This window comes from Crinia signifera, chromosome 2, assembly GCF_055691185.1.
Source record: "Crinia signifera chromosome 2, ASM5569118v1, whole genome shotgun sequence".
NCBI classification, from domain to species: Eukaryota; Metazoa; Chordata; class Amphibia; order Anura; family Myobatrachidae; genus Crinia; species Crinia signifera.
The window spans coordinates 193,253,637-193,273,101 of record NC_139218.1 but is presented as its reverse complement, the minus strand read 5'-3'; positions in this window follow the sequence as shown (position 1 = coordinate 193,273,101).

Sequence of the window (19,465 nt, the reverse complement as noted above, 5' to 3'; positions counted from 1 at the left end):
GTTGCTCTGTTTGGGTATTCAGTCACTGGTGCTGATATTACAGTTATGTAGTTCCATGATTTTGATGGAATGGTAACTAGTGTTCCATAAATTTGTCTAACACACTTCTATTGTTAACCATGTTTGTAGAATTGTATATAATTCAAAAAGTGATCACTTTATGCCCTCAATAAATATCATGATGATCAATAGCTTTGAATTGTCTATCCGGTGATGTGTTTATCTTTTTGTTATGTGGTCATTAGGTCGTCAGAGCCTAGGTTCACATGCATTACGTTGCCCACTTATAGTCAACACACCATAGGTCGACATGCCTAAGGTGGACAAGGTCAAAAGTTTGACACAAGCAATAGAACAACACTGCAAGGGTCAACATGAAATGAAAAAAGTTGACATGAGTTTTTCATGGTTTTTTTTGTTCATAATTTACCATCCCAGTGATCATAGAGGGAGAATAACATTGTGGGCCGAGCGTAGCACAAAGGTCTCATAGAATTCTAAGCCCAAAAGGCCCTAGTACAGGTGTGCTTGAATGTCACAAAGTTGGACACAAGCCCAACTAAATGCAAACTGAAAGATGCAAATTATAAGCAGCAAAAGAAACATGACATGAAAAACAAGTCATCATTAAGTGTCACAGAGGCCCTTATTCTGATCGGTGCGGATATTCCCGCTTGCGTACGGCCCGCCGATGTTTATCGTCTGCGCATGTGCAGAGGTCACTCTGCGCATGTGCAGGCGATTTCGCCGCATGGATTCTTTATACGCCGCACAGGGGGCGTAGAGGGGCGTGAGGGGCTACTTATCCTCATTACCCTATGCATACGCCCCGCGTTTCATGGGCGTTCCCATGCAAACGCGGGGCGTATGCATGGTAATGAGGCCGTGACGCGTGGGTACGGGGCGGGCATCTGACATCGCCGGATGTCAGCTGCCCGCCCCCATACAAGATTTCACACGGACAAGTGTCCGTGTGGTCTTGTGTTGCGGGACCTGGTGGAGCGTGCGGCCCTGCATTCGATGTTCGGCGACCATCGAATGCAGGGGCTGCTCCCACCATGGAGGAGGCGTATCCCCGTCCACATTCATGCGGACCGCCACATATCCGTATACGGACGGAGGTGGCGATCCGTATGGAAGGCGGGGATTCGCAAAGACGGACATCACCGCATATTTCTGATCGGGCCGCACCGATCAGAATAAGGGCCAGAGTGTCATAAGAGAGATTGCTGGTACACAAACTTGGGAGTGACAAGGTATTTCGATTATAATCGAGAATGGTTTACATTGTGTCCTTAAAACAGTTGGACCGATTGGAGACAATGTCAGATCAATCATGGTACAGTATGTCTAATAATTTGAAGTGAAACCATAATCACAAACATCAAAAGAGTGTTATTCATACCAGATATGGGGATAAACCTCTTTGTCATACGTATCTTAGAGAAGTAGTGATACAAATGCAAGTTTCCATAGGGCAAATGTTTACTGCAAGGCACATTAGAAGAGCTGCCTGCATTGAGCATTCTGGTGAATAGGATGCCAGTAGTCACAATACCTAGGCCAGCATCCCGCAATACCTAGGCCAGCATCCCAACTACAGTACTACCAGAATGCTGACATAGGTGAGGATACTGGCACTGGAATTCCTTTTGGTTTAGGGGGACATGGGGAAGGTAGCTATAATTAACTGACCCATGTTGGCATTCAGGATGCCAGTGTTGGTATTCTGACCAATCGGCATCCCCACTGGTGGTCATCTGTATGTATCCCAAGAGGGACTGTAATAGCAACAGCAACCTGATGCCAACAACTGAATGATTTAGACACAGAGGGTGACATTCTATGCTTTGAGATAAATGCGCATGTTTTTTTAGCGCACCACATCGCCGCAAATCGCACTTTTTCAAATCGCACTTTTCTGTCAAAATTCGCATATTTAATGTGATGCGCATTGGAGCCTGAAAAGTGCGAAGAGGTGCGATTTGCGGCGAAGTGGTACGATTTTAAGTAACAAAAAAGTGCGAGTTCTTCCGCCGGTCATGTGCGAGTTTTGGACCAACCGGAGTGCGATTTACAAAACTGTCTCCGCATGACTGAGAACCCCACAACCTATTGGCCCACCTGTGTCCCCTCCATTATGCATCACACCCCCTATATAAAGGGGCATTGGCGCTATTTCACTCTTTTATAGGAAGTCAGGAGCATGGAGAGGAGCAGTGGCAGTGTGAGTACAGGAAGAGGTGTTGGTGGCAGAGTGAGGAGTGGCAGAGGGAGCAGTAGCAGAGTGAGGAGTGGCAGAGGAACCAGTGGCAGAGGGAGCAGTGGCAGAGGGAGCAGTGACAGAGGGACCAGTGGCAGCAGCCAGACAAGTGGGAGACCCAGCAGTGTGGCAGGCAGCATGGCCACAGCAAGGCCAGCCCCACACCAGGCCCTGGGCGTCCAGCCCCAGCAGGAGGAGGTGGAGGATCCGCTGGCATCCCCATCCTACAGCCAAGACCTAGACCATACCCCACACCAGCTGCAGGAGGGCCACATGTCAGAGGTGGAGGAAGATGCTGGTGAGGAGGAGGAAGACACTGGCATGGAGGAGGAGGGCTACATGGCTGGAGTTGAAAATGAGGAGGAGGAGGAGGAGGTGGAAGCTGGCCGCACAAAAAGTGGCCGAAAGGTCCGCTTTTCATATGAAGAAAATGCAGCACTTGTCCGGGCTATCCTGCCAGTGTTTGAGCGTTTGCTTGGCAAATCTCACCACAAGACCACTGCACAGCGCAAAAGGGCTATGTGGAAGGACATCACCCAGGCGGTGAACGCTGTCAGTCAGCACAAGCGCCTGGTCCGCAATGTGAAAAAAAGGTTTAACGACATCAAAAGGCAGTTGAAAAATAAAATGGCCATGGAGTTGGAGGAGGCCACCAAGACTGGAGGAGGAAGCCCCACCACTGTGTGCTACAATGCGTATGAGGTGAAGCTGAAGCGCATCATACCCCCTGAGGTCCTGCCTGGCATGCACGTGGCGGATTCCGATAGGCCGCAAACGCCATCCAGAGCTGGTAAGTGTGACTCCATGCAATCTTAAACATACATGCAAATGTATTATACCTGTAATGTTCACTTGTATTGTTATGCTAAGTAAAGTGCTGCTGTGGAACTACATAGCCCAGCAAGCTCATGCACAAGAAATTGACTGCTCCTACTTTTAAATTGCTGATAATGCTGGGCCCTGTAGTTCCACAACTGCTCATATTGATTAACACTGTAACATTCTTTCTAGCAGCCTAACATGTATGTGGCCAAAAACCCAGAGGTGTACTGGTGGTTTAGCTGCCATGACTACATGATTATACAATAGTTGTAATGTGTACACTAGTTTCATAATAATCTTTAAAAAAAATCTGTGCCTTTAAACCAAAAAAAAGGTGTTGCAGAATAAATGCAGTCCTTATCCATAGGGTATTGTCTATTATTGTCATTTCAATGCATGTTTTCAGAAAATGCTTAGCCATAGCAAGGTCCATAATGGCTGCCCATCTTTCCTTGCACAGATTGTCCATCCCGAAGTGCTCACGCATCCAAGACCAGAAGGCCCGTTGCTGCAGAATCTGCGGAAGCAGGTAAATGATCAAAAAAACGCCATTACACATACAGTACACACACCCATGTCACATCAACAATATCTAACACTATATTCATCTCCTGCTGCTACATTGCAACGGAAATGAATGTCATCTGAGCTAGGCATGTGCTAGGCATTATTAATGTCAATGTTACATGCTGTATCGGGGTACATGTGTAAGTACATAACACCCCTAGGTATGTGCGTCCAGCATCTCAAGCCCTATGTAAAACAGTATAGACGACAGTGTGGGCTATATATGCATCAGTACTTACCTCTTCATCTGTATCCACAGGTGCGATACAACTAGGGTCAAACCAAACAGAATCTTCAATACTGGTCTTAGACGAAATGGACATCATTCTTGATCCGGTCGACACCTTTGCGGCACAGAAAGAAATACAGACCTCGTCACAGAGTGATCTTCCCCCAAGTGGGGTGTCTCCCAACCCACCCCCACACACCCCATACAGCAGCTTCTGCTTCCCAAGTAGCTAACTCCTTGGTTAATTTCAAGGACAAACAGTTAGAATTCATGGCCTCCCAAAGCCTCCAAATAGGTAATATCCAGGGGTACATGCGTGACACCTTCCTTCAGTAACGCAAAATTTCACGTAGTGTACGGGTAGGTGTAGGCACTCATGTGCGCATTGCTAACAGCATTGACACCCGTTTTGCAGAACAAACTGCTGCTATAAGGGAACAGAATAGGCATATTGGCAGCCTGGCGCAAAGTATAGCTGCCCTAACCCAATCATGCACAGCGCAGACCAATGCCTTACTAGTTATGCAGGCCCAAATACAGCAGCAGGAAGCCAATGTGGGAGGTGGCGCAGCATCAACCCTCAGCAGTGTATCCAGCACCCCAATAAGTGGCTCCCCCACTTCCCCACCCCGTCGAAGTGTTGGGACCCGTGGTGGGCTTGGTGCAGGGTCTAGAAGTGGTGTAGGGCTGCCTGATGCTGGGAGAAGGTAGCTGCTATATATGTTTATTCATTTTGTCAAATGCCAAACATCTTGTAACATGCCCCCACAGTTGTTATTTTTCACACGGCAAAATGCTTCTAAAAAAGAAGTCAGAAGTAAAAAAATCTAACCGCATACCATTGTGTTTGTGTCTTTTTCGAAATACCAATTAATGTGTGAATTGTAACATATTGTAATGTTATATGACAATGGGATTGCACTAAAGTAGTGTGGGGTAACTCCTTGGCTGGCAAAGGTTGTGGATCTACATATTCCAGCAGGCTCTGACACTCATGGTTTGGACTGTAATGGTTGTAGTGTGTCAGGGCATGCTGGCACGTGTAGTTCCACAACACCAGTGAGCCATGTTTGACTGCAAACTTCATTCATACATGTATCAAATGTACTTACAAGCTAGTTAGCAGCAAGGGATAGGTCAGCACCACCATGTGCATCCGTTGGGCACTGTGTATTAGGTTAAATGTGGGTGGAAACAGATGGTATTGGTCAATAATTTGTTTATGAGAACACTTACAACACAGGTACATTTTGGAGTACAGGGCACATGTGCTTACCAGAAAACTAACGGCTGCTGATGTATGTCCGCCACGACTTCTTTATAGCAAGTAACACTTGAGTAAAATGCTTAGAGAAAGTGGCCTGTGATACCCCCAAGGACCATGAGGTCACAGACTGAGTGGAGCCTATGGCCAAATAGTAGAGGGCACACATTAATTTGTGCTGGCCAGACACTGCATAGTTGCCTCCCCCAAAAGGGTCCAAATCATCTCTCACCTGCTCATATAAGTCCAACAAGTTAATGGGGTTTAGCGTAACCATCCCCACAACCTGTTGATCCGAGAGGGAGTCCAGCTACAGCCGAGCACGATACATACGTGGGGTACGCAGTAGTCGGGGGGCTACCAGGATCTGTTGTGCAGCTTCCTCCCTCCTGCGCAGCTCCTCCAAATGGGCCACATCACAGATAAGCAACTTGAAAATAGTCTGCAAAATCTCCATGTTTGAAACCCTCACAGGTGTCCTTACTGATGTTGGGGTTTATGTAGGGGTGTTTGTGAGTGAAAATGAGGGCACCTGTGGTTAAATTAACCATGTGTGCACTTGACCAAAATGAGTTCTGGGCCAAATCGCCAAACAGAACCTGGTCTGAAATAAGTGCGATAATTAGACACCTAAAAAGTGCGATTTGCGAATGCGCATTGCATTAAATAAGCGAGTTGTATACTGTTCTGTATGAAAACATCTGGATGCGATAAAAATGCGAATTAATCTCTCACTTTTGGTCCGCATACCTTAACGCACATAATATGCGATTTCAGTCCCTTAGCGCATCCCATTAAATTGGCGATTTGAAGGGAAAATGCGATATCGCCATTTTGTGGTCTAATTAACACCAAAAAACGCAGGTCTCATCCCATAGAATGTCACCCAGAGGGTGAGATTTAATAGGATGAGAGATTCAGAAAATGAGAGATTTTGTGAGAAATCTCCAGTTTTTTTAAAGCGGCAATAATTTATACTTTAAAACAAGTTTGATTTTGCAGTGTAAATGATTGCCGCTTTAAAAAAACTGGAGATTTCTCACAAAATCTCTCACTTTCTGAATCTCTCATCCTATTAAATCTCACCCAGAGAAGTGTTGTGCAATGACCCTCTCATTCAAGATAGCTTATGGAGCTGTGGAACGGGTGGCAAGGTATGATAATGTTCAGAAACTCCTTGATGGAATTGTGGCAGGAATAATTGTGAGAGACAAACTGGCATGTGAAAGCTGTATAATGGGCGAGTAATCCTACTGTCCCTTTGCAAGATCCGTACCCTTAGTATTGATGCACACAGTCATGACTTGCCAGATGAAGTGAAATCAAGGTACGTGTCTAGTTTCACGGCGGCACTTCCCAGCAGATAGTATGCAAATCGTATGCAAATCACATGCAGTATTTGCATACAATTTGCATATGTTTTGCATACAATTCGATCATTATGTGATTTAGCACACCCCCCCTATCCACTTCAACCCGAAGCGTGGCGAGCGCAGCGGGCCCAGCGAGGGAACGCGGTACTTGTCCTCCCGACCTGTTCATACCCCCACTATCCCCGTCGGTGTGCAATTGTATGCAAATCGTATACAAATATCGCATGCGGTTTGCATACAATTTGCCTGCGATTTGCATACGATGCGATATGCAAGGGAAGGGACACTGTGAAACTACACAAGTACCGAAATCAATAAGTGAATACCAATATTAACAAACATTCATTGTTGACTTCATTAGACTGACACATGTTTACTTTATTAAATCAAAGGATGAAGTATTAGCAGAGCCAGATTAAGGTGTAAATGGGCCTGGAGCTGAAAATGATCAAGGGCCTATTATGCGCAATAATAGGGGTTGTGGCCAGCACCTAATAATGTGGGGGACGTGACCAATGTTCTGGTTGGGTGGTCTGCTCATGGGTGTGTCTGTATTTGTGTAAATACTTTCAACTAATTATATATGCCTGGAAAAGGCAGGGGGCTGGCATAGGAAAAATGCAGGGAGATATATTGGCAGGTACCCTCCAAAGGTGCACCCGCAGGACGCCGATGTCCTAAGATACTTGCAGGGTGAGGTGACACTCTAGTCATAAAAAAAATACTGAAAAACAAAACTTGGTAGACAACATTTCAGCACCTTTTATGTGGTCACCTAAGTTTGCCACACCATATACCCCTATACAAATCATGCAACACAATAGTAACCCCGGTACTTATATGTTAGTTGGGCGCCCACTATAGTTAGTACGCTCATACCCCCACTATCCATGTCGGCATGGAGTTGATTTTACATAGTGTGGCGAGCACAGCGAGCCACCGAGCCCGAAGTGTGGCGAGCGTAGCAAGCCCCGCGAGGGGACACGGAAAACTAAGAAAATAGCTTAGTGGGCACCCAACTAACATATAAGTACCGTAACCCCCTTATACTGTACTTGCCTCTTAGACATTATACCACATGGAATGAGCCAAAATTCACACCGATTGAACCAAAATTCACACTATGGCACACAGATTAAGGCAAAATTCACATTTTGCTACATGGCTTGAGGCTTGAGCCAAAATACACACTATACCAGGCATGTCCAAACTATTGTGAAACTACACGTCCCAGCATGCCTTGACATCGTTTTAGCATTCCCTAATAGCAAAACTGTGGCAATGCATGATGAGATTTGTAGTTTCACAACAGCTGGAGGGCCATAGTTTGGACATGCCTGCACTATACCAAACAGATTGAGCAATAAAGCGCATTATGCTTCACAAATAGGGGCATTGCGTGCCAAAGGGGCGCATTAAAAATTTACACCATAATGCCCATTACATGTTAAGCCTCACACCATACTCTCCATTAGGTATTATGCCAAACACCATAATGCCTATTAAAAATTATGCTACATAAGTGTTGCTTACCTACATGTTCATTGCCAGGGGTTCCATGCTCATTGCCATGTGGGATTACATGCTCATTGCCAAGGGGTAATACATGCTCGCAGTAACTGGGGGACAGCGCCGACGGGCAGAAATGATAGCCAAGCAGAGAGCAGGGGGCTGCCCGGCTGTATTCAGAGCACTGCATGTCCTGGCTATTTAAAATAATACCCCTTTCACACCAGAAAATGCAGGGATTTACCCGGTAATATGGTCCCAGGATCATGCAGGGACATTCCCGGACTGGCCCCTTTTACACCAGCCTAGTCTCTGCATTTTCTGGTGTGAGGACGAGAGAAAACCACCCCCACCCCCCTTTAAACAACCAGCTATATCAGGGCTGGGCAATTGCGGCCCTCCAGATGTTGATGAACTACACATCCCAGGATGCTTTGCATTAGTTTTGCTATGTGGCCATGCTGAAACTGGTGCAAGGCATGCTGGGATGTGTAGTTCATCAACATCTGGAGGGCCGCAATTGCCCAGCCCTGAGCTATATAATGGGTCTTCAAACTGTGGCCCTCCAGATGTTGTGAAACTACAAGTCCCAGCATGCCTTGCCACAGTTTTAACACTCCCTTATAGCAAAACTGTGGCAAGGCATGCTGGGATTTGTAGTTTCACAACATCTGGAGGGCCACAGTTTGAAGACCCAGGAGCTATATCTTCAGAACCAACTGACCCATTTACATGTAGGCTTCAAAATATTTTGGTCCCGTGAAAATGGGCCATTTGGTTCCAGAGAAATCTGTCTTCAAACAACATGAACAGACAGAAATGGAAAAAAAAAATTGGTTTACCCGCAATATCTCTAGAACCAATGAACCCATAAGGACCAGGTATCAGAATGAGGGCCCAGCGATTTGGGTTCGACTGAGATCAACCTCGAGCTTCTGTGATGCCGGAGGGGGAACTGGGTGTTATTCTATGGGGAAATCGTTCCATGTTTGCCTGGCGATATCTCTGGTTCCCAGGGGGCTAGCGACACGGGGCTGGCCCTCAGTTACAAAATGGGCATATTTGGAGAGTGGGCCTGGAGCTGTAGCTCCATCAGGCCCATTGTTAATCCGGCCCTGAGTATTAGGCAAGATTGCAAATTACAAGAGATCAGAGAAAATTCAAACTGGCTAAAAGTCTAAAAAAAAATTGGGAAAAAAACTGCATGGGGTCCCCCCTCCTGAGCATAAACAGCCCAGAGAAGATGGAGAAGATGGAGAAGATGTTGGGATGTTCGCCAGAGTACCTGGGTGAGTAGGTTTTCCTTCCACAGGTCCCCCATGGATTTCTTCGGATCCAGGACCCCGGACTCTTCAGCCCTGGAGCCCCGGACCAGCCCCGTCACCAAGCCATCGGACCGGACCCAGGGACCTACCGACGGGCTCAAGATAGGTAAGTATCAGTATGTGTGGGCTTTTTATGTATTAAAGTTTTATTTTAAATGGGTGCCAGCGGGCCCTTTAATGCCCCGCATGCTGGGACTTGTGGTTCTCCAAGTCCCAGCATGCGGGGGAGGCTTACTGGGACTCATAGTTCCACGGTATAAGATAATAGTTTTTCATCTATTTTTTTACACGATTTATCAGCTCGATGCCCACCACCCAGGGGCATCGAGGAAAGCCCCGGGCTTCAGCATGGGCAGGTAAGTTCTGGAGGGGGGATCCCGTCTTTGGGAGGGTCCCCACTCCCCCAACCCCTGCCCATGCTGACCGGTCAGGGGGATGAATGCTTTGGCCGGGGGGACTTGTATAAAAGTCTCCACCCGGCTGTGGCATTACCCTGCTGGCTGGTTGGGCCCGGTGCTGGTTCTTGAAATACGGGGGACCCCTAGTCATTTTGTCCCCCGTATTTTGGGAACCAGGACCGGCCCTTGAGCCTGGTGCTGGTTTTATAAAATCCACGGAACCCCGACTTGTTTGTTCCTGTGATTTTATGAAACCAGGACCGGCTCTTTTAGCCCGGGGCTGGTTATGCTCAGGAGGGGGGACCCCACGCAGTTTTTTTTCCATTTTTTTAACCATTTTTTTGGACAGAATAATGCACAGATCCCAATGATCTGTTGACCCGTTCTCACTACATTAAAAAAAAAAAAAAACATTTTAAAAGGCAATTTACCGGGTAGAACTTCTTCACCCGGAAATTTTTTGCAGAGCAGTGAGAACGGGGGTCCGTTGCTGCAGAAATGCCGGGTAAAAGCAGTGATAAGGAAGAAGTGAGCCAGATGAGAAGTGGCCCATGGCAACCAATCAGCACTGAAGTAACATCTAACATTTGCATAAAATAAAATTATACAGAGCAGCTGATTGGTTGCCATGGGCCACTTCTCCTCTGGCTCACCTCTCCTTCTTTATCACTGCTTCATACATTTACCCCTGTGTACCTACAATTGCTGGATAAGGAAAACAATCAATAGAGCCGTGGTCTGGAAGAAAGCCAAGCATCAATCATCTCAGAATATTTAGTTGCAAAGCATATGCTAACACACCCAAAGCAAAGATATAACCTGTATCCTAAGTCATAGGAGTGTATTATCTTAGATAGTACAAATAAAGGAAAATATATCCTGTAGTCTCTGGGAAATAATGAAAAACAAATCTAATGAAGTAATGTGTTCTGTGAAACAGTGACACCTAAAATACAGATGGAGGAAGAAGTGCAAGACAAGTTTCTTAAACTGGATATGCACCACTGGTAGCATGCCAGAGTTAGAGACTGACAATGTTGATACCCAATTGCAGAGCAGGAGTTCTGGAGGAAACAATAAAGAAAAAACTCCTAAAAAAATATTATGACGAATTTGCAAATATCCAAGAGTGGCACACCAGTGAAAAACTATAGTGTTAGTAAATATTAGTGGTAAGAAGCCAAAGTTATGTATAGAGAGAGAGAGAAAAAAAAATTATGACATGTAATTAAAATATAAAAGAAATAGTGTTAGTGAGGAAAATAAAATAATGTTAATAGAATGTAAAGGTGTACCGCACTAGAGCCACCCAGCCCAACCAGTCCAGGGGCACCGCACCGCACACCACCATTACCCTAAATTGGGTCTACGATTAACCAGCAAGAAGCCACATGATATATCCTTACTTGATATATCCAAACTAAAGCTGGGTACACATATATACAATTGTCGGGCCGTTCTTCCGTTCTGGGTCGGACAGCCGTTCAATTGTATAGGTGTGTACGCTGTCCCGTACGAGCGATAAACGGCAAAAAACTGTCTTGACCGTCCATACTCGGTCGATGGTTCTTTGCTGTTTAATTTTCATACGACAGGACGGCCTCATATCAGAACAAAAGTGCAGTGTGTACGCACGTTCGACCGATATGCTGCCGTCCTTGCGACTATACTGCCAAAGCTGGAACGCCCATTTGGGCGTTCCATAGCTGCATGATCTCTCCTACAGCACATATAGACAGGTTATGCGTCTAAACTTTAAGAAGCCGCTTAGAGATATAGAGAGCAGCGGTTAAATGATCATTAGCCGCAGACACAAATAGAATCAATTGTGGACTCATAATAAAGATAAATATACAAAAATCTGGATATCAGTCTACATAAAAAATCCTAATAAAATCAGCCAAAAATCTGCCAATTCCCTAACGGTCCCTGAGACGGAGGAAGCGGCAGGGGAAGCTTAAGGTAGATTTACAGCATCAGGAAAGGCATTCAGGATCGTCCTGCCCGCATCCAATTAACCAGAGTCAGATGGCTGCACTAACATCCTAATTTATCCCTTAGCATACAGCAGGTCGCCCCGTGCCCCCTCTGATATATAGCTAAAAATGGCCCTGGGTGGAAATATTACTGTTTTACAAGCACAATTACAATTACCGATAAACCCCTCTATGGCTGATACATCATGCGCCCAGCGCACTAGTCTTCTCCAGCGGTGCGGAGGGGGGGTTAATCTTGTTTGCAGCCAGATAACTCAGCTTTCAGAGAGATTCATTTCAATGGACCTCAAACAGCAGCAACTTCAACTTCCAAAGGGAACGACACATGCAGCGTTTGGGAACCCCAGTAAAATCCCGACTCCCAAAAGCCCAACCTGCAACAGCCCTGGAACTCTGGCGCCTCACACAGTAGCTCTGCAGCTGCACCACGCACCCACCAGCAACACTGTACCCACAGGCATGGAGAGACAGGACAGCCCGGGTCGCGCGACTTCGCCCGCAGCTACAGTATGAATCCCTGGCACATACATGACTAGGGGACACTACCATGCCACACACAGGGGACCTGCTGCTCCTTGACTCGGTCAGTAAGATCCACTAGATACAGAGGGGGTTGCAGCACTGGTACCAGTCAGACACATCCAGATCCAGGCACAGAGAGCGCGACTGCAGCAGCGCTGCCGGCTGACTAAAGTTTACACGCATAACCCGTCTACATAGAACTTTATTCACCCTGCCGGCTGATTAATATATATATGACTATGGTCAGATATGGGTGTTTAGCGTCTAAGTTTTTGTCAGCCGGCAGGGTGACTAAAGTTCTATGTAGACGGGTTATGCTACAAAAACTGTGGAAGCCCGTACAGAGCTAGACACAGATATTAATAGCTGGAAACAACTGCTGTGTATAATCACTCATATCACACCAGTGAAGGGAATTAATAATTGAGTGACACACAAGGATTTGCATATGACTGAGTACGGATGCCAAATTATTCCAGACAAAGGATTAATTACTAAAGAAGGAATTAATGCATTCCCATGTACACCTTAAATCAAACTGCCTATATGCAAATAAGAAATAATATATGAAACAAAATAACTTCACACATGGTCTTTTTAAGAGAGAAGCTACCAGAATACAGCCCCTGATTAATAAGAAAATATTGCTCTCCGATAAAACTCTGCTAACTCCCGGGAGAAGCTTAACCAATGAAGAACTAACCATAAAACAGTTACATTGTATAACTGGCAAGCAGCCCAGAAAATGGATCAAAGATTCATGATATAAGCAGAACTGAAAAAGATACAAAGTACAGAAATATATTGAAAAAGATACTGTACATAACAACGGAGAATCCTGCATATTCTTTCTAAATGGTGAATAAAGTGCATCTATAGCATTTACACTATGGGCGGTATTCAATGAGCCTGATTCACCAGGTTTTTATGGCGAATTTGTGCTGTTTGGCGAATTTCTGTCAAAAACGGTGAATCACCCTATTCAATGACCACATGGCGAATACATTTGAAGGTTTTTTTCGCCATGATTCACCGAGTAGCAATCGCTATCTTTTTATGGTGAAGTGGAATGTGAACTTTTAAAATAAAGTGTTTTGTTTTTTACTTTTGGTGTCAAAAAATCAGGAATTTTATTCTGAGAAGGGGCATGCTATTTTTATTCATGTGCTGTAAGCACATGAATATATATTTAATTTTAAAAATAATATTTTTTTTTTTTTTTTTACACAGCAGCCAGCAGGTGGCGCCAGAGCGGAGCCGCTCATTACATATTCATATATTCACTGCACGATCATTACGATCCTGTGTAGTGAATATACGCCCCCCTGCTGGCACCCCCGGGGGGGGCAGCCTGTGCTGCCTGGCACCCGGGGAGCACACCTAACCCCCCACAAAGGTCTGGGCTAGGCAGAGAGACTACCATCTCTCTGCCTGGCACCGTCCTGAGGCTCCCTGCGGCAATCGCCGCAGGAGCTCATATTCGCCAGTCAGGGGCTCGCTGCCCCTGACTCGTTGAATACCGGAGCCCGCCGGCTCCGGAACGTGGCGAATGTGCAGCGAATCCAAAAAAGGATTCGCTGCACCTCGCAGGTATTCACATTGAATACCGCCCTATGTCCTTACTGCGCACATGCCCAACATTGGAAATGCTTAATGTCTCTCAAGTGATCCTACAGTTTAATTAATATTAGCTGCAATGTCTTGCGAGAAATTTCTTACCAGCGCTGTGGCTAGACTTGATCTAGAGACCAGACTGACAGGCTCATAGTCCCTCTATGCGGATGCCCTGCACACCATCTACCGTCTCCCCACTCAGTGCAGGCACAGGAGGAAGAGCCCCAGGTCAAGGAAGGAGAGGCGCAGTGTAAGGGGGTCACAGGAGCAGAAGTGGCGCAGTGTATGGGGAGCAGCAGCACCGTGTATATGGAGGAGTGGCGCCATGCACAGGGAGCAAAGGTGCCGCTTACTGGGAGTAGCGGTGCCGGGTAGCAGGAAAAGAGGCGCTATGTTCAAGAAGTAGTAGCGCTGAGTCACAGGGATAAATGATAAATGGAGACAATGGGGGGGGGGGCGCACATAGCGCCACTTTTCCTGCTACCCGGCACCGCTACTCCCAGTAAGCGGCATCGTGTAGGCGTCCATACAGTCGTGACTTCCTGTGACAGTGAGAGCTCCGCTGCCCCGGTTCCCATAGTCGTGGAGCACCTGCCAGTGACCGAGGTGCAGCGACAGGGGATCGGAGTAGGCAGCACGGGGATCGGAGTAGGCAGCACTATGCCGGCAACCATAGTGTAAGCTGCCCGGGTACCGCTCTGCCTTCTCACCGCTTACAGCCTGCCATTCATGCCCGAGCACTATGTGTTCCGTCTAGGGTTTGTGTCCCGTCTAGGGTTTAAAAGGTGCTCTGTTCTCAACATGAATTTGCCAGACATGGTGCACATTATGTTACACTGTGGCAATGTAATGTGTAACATAATGTGCACCATGTCTGGCAAATTCATGTTCAGAACAGAGCACCTTTTAAACCCTAGACGGGACACAAACCCTAGACGGAACACAAACGAATCAGCATTGCCACAACTTGCTCCCGCGTCCTCACTGTCCCAGGCGCCCGTACAGTCACAGCGAGTGCTGGGGAAAGGTAAGGTGACTCTGACCAGCACTACCACCACCACCCCCACTCTCCCCCCTTCCTGCCGCCCCGTCTCTTATATTACTTGGTCACAGCAACAGCCGGCGGCTCGCTGCTCATGATATATAAGAGCAGGCTGTCACAACATGAGGAATTTTTGAGACACAAGCAGACAGGCAATACAAGGCACAGTTGCTAATATTTCAATATGCATTAGATAATGTGACACACACGGAGGACCAAACTGCTATAAAGCCGGGTAGTCAGTTTGCCAGGGTGACTACCGCAGTCGCATACCCGTCTTTATAGCAGCTTGCAAGGGTGACTACCGCAAACCGCAAACTGACTTTAGTCGCAGTTTGGTGCTCCGTGTGTGTCACATTATCTAATGCATATTGAAATATTAGCAACTGTGCCTTGTATTATCATTAGCCCTTTTAAGGGCTATTGCCTGTCTGCTTGTGCAGCTCAAATTCCTCATGTTGTGACAGCCTGCACTTATATATCATGCGCAGCGAGCCGCGGCTCCGTGAACTACATTAATCCTGTCACCTCCACACATGATTTATTCAAGTGTGCGTTCTGAATGCAATGTACATATAATAGAATAATTATTATTATTGTTGTGACATATACTGTAGGAACTCTTGCGATTGGAACATATCTCCAGGATAATTCATACAGTCCTAGCCGGCATTTCTATATCGAAGTTAGTCACCTTGCAGGCTGACTAATTTTTAGACGCGTACCCAGCCATTTTGGTTTTGTTTCTGTACTCACGCCTCTTTGTTTTGGTATGCCCTTAACCCAGCCCATTATGATAATTTGGTACTTATGTAGTAACTGGGCTGCCGATTTTTTGATTGTATGCCTTAAGTTAAGGCATACAATCAGATGCGATGCGATGCGATATCGCATCGCATCGCATCGCATCGCATCCGATATCGGATGCGATGACCCGATTTTTCCATAGGAATCAATGTTAAAATGATTCCTATGGAAAAATGGGTCCTTTTCATACCCCTACTATCCAAGTGGGCATGGAGTTGGATATAAACCTGTGGCGAGCGTAGCGAGCCACCGAGCCCGAAGCGTGGCGAGCGAAGCGAGCCCCGCGAGGGGACGGTATTTGTCCCCTCGCGGGGCTCGCTTCGCTCGCCACGCTTCGGGCTCGGTGGCTCGCTACGCTCGCCACAGGTTTATATCCAACTCCATGCCCACTTGGATAGTAGGGGTATGAAAAGGACCCATTTTTCCCATTGAATTCCATGTTAAAATGGACTCAGTCCATTTTAACATTGATTCCTATGGAAAAATCGGGTCATCGCATCGCATCGCATCGAATCGCATGGTCGCATGCGATGCGATGCGATCTCCCGATCCGACCCGATTTAGAAATCGGCAGCCCAGTTACTACATAAGTACCGATAATTTTGTTCATATATATCGTGTCAAAAGCCCAAATCAGGAGAGTGTGTACGGTGGTTCAATCTTTTTCTTGCGACTGTTTGGATGGGAGTACATCGGACGTCGCAAGTAAAATTGTACAGGTGTGTACACGCTTATCGGCTGTTGTTTGTGGAAGGTCCGACGCGTCTATGGTTGGTCAAACGGTCGCAAGAAAACAGGGATTGTATAGATGTGTACCCAGCTTAAGACTATGGATAGTGGTAGATGCTCAATTAGTTCAGTAATACCACTCAGGTGCATGCAAGGGAGGTGTTAATACTGAGTACTGTTCAAGATTGGTTACTAATACCATTCAGTGAGCTGGGGGGGAACTATGACTTTTTTTAATTACTCAGTAATAACCCCTCCCTTGCATGCACCTGAGTTATATGAAATTTAATCTGCAGTTTTTATAACTTTTCCCTACATTGCACAGCTGCAGAGGAATTTATTGGACTGACTGGCCGCGATAACAGGAATTGTATTATATGTTGCCATGACAACGCATCAGAAAGGACGTACATCGACTCCATTATTAGAATTGATGCTGTGGGATAGCAATAACACACCTCCAGTCTGGAGGGTCATGGGAAATGTAGTCAAACTACTTCTAAAAGGACGTACAGGAATACCGTGACCGGAAGTGACGTTCCGGGATATATACTGCGACATTTCCGGTCTAGAGGATCCTGGGTAATGTAGTCCTGCAGGATGACACACCGGGGACCATTTACCTGATGATTCACAGCCCTTAAATACCCACACAGAGTGAGATAGGATATACACCATTTGGACCTTGAAAAAGACTTATGTGAAAGTCAAAACGCGTTGGTATTATGAGAGTGAGCGGACAGGCGGGTCTGGAGTGACAGTGCCGGAAGGTAGAAGACTACTGGGAGTGACTTGCCCCGGGACATTTTCACTTGCACATTTAAGAACTGCTGATACCAGTTCTACCCCATCCGGTAATTGTAATCCTGACCTCCTTATGCTCACCTTGGATGTTTAGTAATTTTGTTCATTGCAGGGAATGCCCTGTATAAATTACCTGTATGAAATATCTGTGTAATATATTCACTGGAAATCGAACTGTGGTTTACCAATGATTTTGTGTATATTAAAGTGTTGTTTTACTGTACTTCACTATATCAATTTTTTCACATGGTACCATCTTACAATCATTGATGGGAGGAGTGAATGACTTTGAACTAATCAGCGTCTGAACAAAGTTATGTATACATTTTTGTGGTGCACTATTATTCTGTAAAGGGTTAAGGGGAATACCCTTTATACATCACTAGTGAGCGCACTGGTGGAGGAACACATCCTTTGTTTTTATTGGTTACTAATACCATTCAGTGAGCTATGGGAAACAATGTCCTTTTTTTTAATTACTCAGTATTAATCCCTCGCTTGCATGCACCTGAGTGGTATTACTGAACTAATTGAGCATCTACCACTATCCATAGAAATGAAAACCAGCATTAGAGAAATCAACATACTGTATATATAAAATAGCGCCGGGGCCGAACATTTGGATTTGGATTTGGATTTGTCGCCGGGATTTGGATTTGGCTTTGTCAAACAGCAGTGAAAGGCTTTTGATCTTTTTCAAAAATGGTCTAAGAATGCCCAAATCATGTAATTTTTGCGTTTTTTTTGTCCCTAGAGTGATATTAACCTCAATTACATTAATTTCCACTCCTTTCCAGACAATTTTGACCACTTTACAGCTCACAATGTTGTTTTCATTCAACTTAGGCCAAGGTCTGCAGTAAGTTGGCTGCTTATTAACACATTAGTATGGGTGCAGTACACACAAAAAATGAATATTTTATTGAATTTGCTTTTAATGCGCAGCTTGTATAACGCTGCTTGGAGGCCGAACAATCACACACACCCACCTTCTGACAGTATCTACTATATGTGCACTACACACAAAGAATGAAGAAAGACGAGAAAAATTGATTAGGATTTTTTTATTTAATTTGTTTTTAATGCGCAGCTTGTACAACACTGCTTGAAGGCCGAACAATCACACACCCACCTTCTGACAGTAAATACTATGGGTGCACTACACACAAAGAATAAATAATTAAAGACAAGAAAAATGTATTAGGATTTTTTAAATTTAATTTGTTTTTAATGCGCAGATTGTATAACGCTGCGTGGATGCAGAACAATCACACACAGAACTTGTTTTGTATAATATAGGGGTGCAGTATACAGCAAAAAAAATAACGGGCCTTGGATAACACTGTGTAGACTGTGGAGGCAGAACTATTACACACGGAACTTGTTCTGCTTCTGACAGTAGTATATAATATGTATGGTGTATTGGATTGCAGTGCAGCACACCACAGTGACCACACACCACAATGAAAAAAAAATGAACAATGAAAATCTGACTGACAGCCTGCCTGTGTACCCCACTATACTGACTGACAGCCTGCCTAGCACACGACCAGTACAACTACAATATAATTAAGTATATATATATATATATATATATATATATATATATAAATAATTAATATATAACCCAGCACAAACCCCTATGCATTCTGCGCAGCACAAACCCCTCTGTACAGCACAAACCCCTCTGCACTGACTGCACAAACCCCTCTGCACTGCACAACACCCCTCTGAGTATGCACAACAGCACAAACCCCTCTGAAGTCGGCACTGCATAATCACAACACCACTCTGCCTGCACTGCGCAGCACCCCTCTGCACTGACTGCACTGCACCCCTCTGCAAAACACCCCTCTGCACACAACATCGCTCTAGCCTGCACAACACCCCTCTAGCCTGCACAACACTCCTCTAGCCTGCACAATGCCCCGACCCCACTGCTACACAGAGTTGTGCGCAGATAGAAGCGTGGTAGTGAAATGGTGCTGAATTGTTGGGACGCTGAGCATTTATAGACTCTGCGTCTCGGGAGAATCCAACGTCAGATTCCCGTATACGGCCATGCTTGGGTTTATGAAAAAGGGCCGGAAACTCGCGAGCATGGCTCGCGGGACATCGGGCCTGCTATGTTCAGAGTGGTTCGGATTCCACGGAATCCGAACTGGTCATCTCTAATATAAAATAGACAATTATAAAATTG